Raw genomic sequence first — 4,782 nt, 5'->3', positions numbered from 1 at the left:
CCACAATGCTTCCTGTCAGTATTGCCGAAAGTCCTGTCACTTAGACAGAACGCCGGCAAAACTGCCGAATTGCATCCTAACAGAATGAGAAGAGTTTCTCCATTGGTGTTAGGATGCAATTCGGTACTTTGTTCGGATCGGAATTTCATTCTAATGAATGAAACTCCGATCCTATTAATTGCCGCGGCTGCATCTTGCAGCCGCTTAGTAGATAACTCCCTAATTCCCACGGTATCAGGGAGCTATCTACTAAAAGGCTGAAAGACCTGAATTGGTCTTGAAGCCAAATGTACTAATACTAAGTAAAGATTACTTAGTATTAGTAAATAATATGCCCCTACTCGCTATACCGCGAGTAGGGGCATGTCTAGTAAGCAGTGAGCAGCCTGTGGCTGCTCACTGTAAAAAAAAAAAAAAAAAAAACCTAATAACCCCCCCCCCCCCCCCTGCGCGGGGGTTAAAGATGGGGGGGATCTACTGTCCTCCCCCCCTGGCCCCCACCCCTGCGCTGTGGGTGGGGGCCCTAATAAAATAAGGGGGGGGGACCTACTGTCCTCCCCCCCTGGCCCCCACCCCTGCGCTGTGGGTGGGGGCCCTAATAAAATAATAAGGGGGGGGGACCTACTGTCCTCCCCCCTGGCCCCCACCCCTGCGCTGTGGGTGGGGGCCCTAATAAAATAAGGGGGGGGACCTACTGTCCTCCCCCCCTGGCCCCCACCCCTGCGCGGTGGGTGGGGGCCCTAATAAAATAATAAGGGGGGGGACCTACTGTCCTCCCCCCTGGCCCCCACCCCTGCGCGGTGGGTGGGGGCCCTAGTAAAATAATAAGGGGGGGGACCTACTGTCCCCCCCCCTGGCCCCCACCCCTGCGCTGTGGGTGGGGGCCCTAATAAAATAATAGGGGGGGGGACCTACTGTCCTCCCCCCCTGGCCCCCACCCCTGCGCGGTGGGTGGGGGCCCTAATAAAATAATAAGGGGGGGGACCTACTGTCCTCCCCCCCTGGCCCCCACCCCTGCGCTGTGGGTGGGGGCCCTAATAAAATAATAAGGGGGGGGACCTACTGTCCTCCCCCCCCCTGGCCCCCACCCCTGAGCGGTGGGTGGGGGCCCTAAATTAACCCCCCCCATCAAGGTGACTAGGGGTCCCAAGCCCCTAGTCACCCCCCCCACCCCAAAACATTCTAACCCCTACCTACCCCCCTCACCCTAAAAATAGTGAGGGGGGAATAAAATAACTAACCTGTAAAAAAAATAGTTAAACTTACCATTTGACGTCTTCTTTTTTCTAAATTCTTCTTTCTTCAGCCCCCAAAAAGGCCAAATAAAAATCCATCATACCCGTCGCACTTTAAAAAAAAACGAGCGCAAAAAAAAAATTAATCCATGTTCACCCATGGAGGGCACGCCGCGTACTGAGCTCCGCAGGGCGGATCAAGGCTTATATAGCCTTGCCCCGCCCTGCAATTAGGCTTAGAACACACTGATTGGTTGGTTTAAGCCAATCAGAGTGCTCTGTGTCATTTTACACAGCGTGGGAAAATGCAAAAGAACTTTCCCACGCTGTGTAAAATGACAGATCACTGTGATTGGATGGTTTTCAAGCCATCCAATCACAGTGCTCTGTGTCATTTTACAAGCGTGGGAAAATTCCAAAGAACTTTCCCACGCTTGTAAAATGACACAGAGCACTGTGATAGGATGGATTTCAAGCCATCCAATCACAGTGCTCTGTGTTATTTTACAAGCGTGGGAAAATTCCAAAGAACTTTCCCAAGCTTGTAAAATTACACAGAGCACTGTGATTGGATGGCTTGAAAACCATCCTATCACAGTGCTCTGTGTCATTTTACAAGCGTGGGAAAGTTCTTTGGAATTTTCCCACGCTTGTAAAATGACACAGAGCACTCTGATTGGCTTAAACCAACCAATCAGTGTGTTCTAAGCCTAATTGCAGGGCGGGGCAAGGCTATATAAGCCTTGACCCGCCCTGCGGAGCTCAGTACGCGGCGTGCCCTCCATGGGTGAACATGGATTATTATTTTTTTGCGCTCGTTTTTTTTTTGTTTTTTTTAAAGTGCGACGGGTATGATGGATTTTTATTTGGCCTTTTTGGGGGCTGAAGAAAGAAGAATTTAGAAAAAAGAAGACGTCAAATGGTACGTTTAATTATTTTTTTTACAGGTTAGTTATTTTATTCCCCCCTCACTATTTTTAGGGTGAGGGGGGTAGGTAGGGGTTAGAATGTTTTGGGGTGGGGGGGGGGGTGACTAGGGGCTTGGGACCCCTAGTCACCTTGATGGGGGGGGTTCATTTAGGGCCCCCACCCACCGCTCAGGGGTGGGGGCCAGGGGGGAGGACAGTAGGTCCCCCCCTTATTATTTTATTAGCGCCCCCACCCACCGCGCAGGGGTGGGGGCCAGGGGGGAGGACAGTAGGTCCCCCCCTATCTTTATTTAGGGCCCCCACCCACCGCGCAGGGGTGGGGGCCAGGGGGGGAGGACAGTAGGTCCCCCCCCTTATTATTTTATTAGGGCCCCCACCCACCGCGCAGGGGTGGGGGCCGGGGGGGAGGACAGTAGGTCCCCCCCCTTATTGTTTTATTAGGGCCCCCACCCACCGCGCAGGGGTGGGGGCCGGGGGGGGAGGACAGTAGGTCCCCCCCCTTATTGTTTTATTAGGGCTCCCACCCACCACGCAGGAGTGGGGGCCGGGGGAGGACAGTAGGTCCCCCCCCTTATTATTTTATTAGGGCCCCCACCCACCGCGCAGGGGTGGGGGCCGGGGGGGAGGACAGTAGGTCTCCCCCCCCCCCTTATTACCATTTATGTTTTTACAGTGAGCAGCCACAGGCTGCTCACTGTTTAGTGGATATGCCCCTACTCGCGGTATAGCGAGTAGGGGCATTGGGGAGATTTTAATCTCCCTTGTGCTATTATGGGGGTCATATTGACCCCCATAGAGTGAGGGGGGGACCTGGGGGGCTTATGAAGTGGTGGGGAGCACAGCTCCCCACCGCTTCTGTCTTTACATATTACAAGGAGGGAGCTGCACGTCGGTAGCTCCCTCCTTGTAATAAACTGATCGAACAAACGAACACTGATACTCAGTGATACTCAGTGTTAGTTTGTTCGTCTGATTTTTTCTATTCATTCATTTGTCTGTCTGATGAATGAATGAATAGATGAAATTCCCGTTCGCATGTCCAGGTGTTTCACTGGGCATGTGCGGGAATCTCACAGTCTATCTAGTGTGGGCAGATGACGTGTCCCACAGGGACTTCACCTACCCACACAAAGATGGCGGCGCCCTGAATAAAGATCGGGGCAGAAGATACAGATTTAAAAATAGGTAATCTGGGGGGCTTAGGGGCATTTGGGGGTGACTAGGGGGTCAATTGGATGTAGTGGAGGCGGGAGGGGGGTTAAAAAATAAACGGGATTCGGCATGACAGTGCCGCTTTAAAATACACTTATAATGAAATTGTATATATATCTATGTATATATATATATATATATATATATATATATATATATATATATATATAAATAAGTACAAATAATACGAAATATACATATGTCCAAATACAAAATTACATAAATAATTATATAAATATACACGTAGACTTCAAATATATAAATATGCATATATATTTAAATTCTACGTGCATATTTATGTAATATTTTTTTTTTTATTCTTTATTTTTGGTGTGCACAGGATCAACAACAAGCCTTGGTGCGCCACAACAGCGACACTAGGGTACGTTAATAAACATTTGCATTACAGGTTGTGGTAATCATTTGTCAGGCACATTTTTTTTGTTTGTTAGAGATAACAAAATTGCCACAGTTTAGGTCGTCGGTTAGCGTTAACATTGGGGTTTTCAGTGCAATTTCTAAATATAAACACGTTCAACTCAGTGATGCATCATCAGTAACGTTAAGGTATACATGATAAACAGCGTGTGTACACTAGCCATGCTAAATGTAAAACAGGCTTATCAACAATCAAAGAACAAATTTCACATGCCTTGTTGTAGCCGGGAGTATTTGTCTATGTGGACTCAACCAACATATGAATGCTAACTAAAACATCAATAAAAGCATACATGTACAAGCTATACAGTGTGAGTTAGCTTCCATGGTAAAATGTAGCATGTATGCGGTAGAGGGGTGTGTTGCATGATAGTGTTGTAGTTTGTTTCAGATTGTCAGTCCGATGTGAGTGAGAAGCGCGATATGCTTAACAATGCTAGATTAGCCATGTTAGTGTAGGTATAATATGAGAGCATGTTTTGCGGCGTAGCAATACCTAGCTTATGTGTGATGCATAGATAGTTTGAGCTGTATGTATATAGGCCAAATTAACAGATTACATTGCCAAATTTGACCTACAACGTAGGGTAACGTCACTGTACAATTTAACTGCTTTGTCAAAGGTTAACTGGGTATTGAACCATTGGGAGTCCTTCTTGTATCTATGCCAATAATAATAAGTACCACTGTTCACCCCCTGCTTGAGAAAAAAAAAATGATCTGAGGGTTTTGCTGCAGTCCCTCTGTATGAGTCCGCAGGCCGGTAGATCTGTGCTGTGTGAGAGGCATGTGGGACTGTGTAGTCCTGTTGTGTTGCGCTCAACTTTTCAGCGAGCTGGGTAGGGTTTGGTAGGTTGTGGTCGTGGTAGAGGGGCATTAGATATGCAGGGTCATGGCAGCGGTTAACGGTAGGGGCTGGCAACAGGTAATCAGTCCTGGGCCTGGGTATGCTCACCCCACCCCGATAC

The 4,782-nt window shown here is 48.5% G+C and overlaps 1 non-coding gene across 1 annotated transcript; it reads right to left on the bottom strand.

The window, feature by feature from the left end:
* Positions 1–476: 476 nt before the first annotated feature.
* On the bottom strand, positions 477–620 carry LOC134603912 (small Cajal body-specific RNA 11). The gene has a single exon (XR_010090649.1). It is a non-coding gene; the product is annotated as a small Cajal body-specific RNA 11 (non-coding RNA).
* Positions 621–4,782: the final 4,162 nt, after the last annotated feature.

This window comes from Pelobates fuscus, chromosome 3 (assembly GCF_036172605.1).
Source record: "Pelobates fuscus isolate aPelFus1 chromosome 3, aPelFus1.pri, whole genome shotgun sequence".
Classification (NCBI taxonomy): domain Eukaryota; kingdom Metazoa; phylum Chordata; class Amphibia; order Anura; family Pelobatidae; genus Pelobates; species Pelobates fuscus.
Note: the sequence above shows the minus strand (reverse complement) of the source record. Positions and strands in the feature narration are given on the sequence as shown.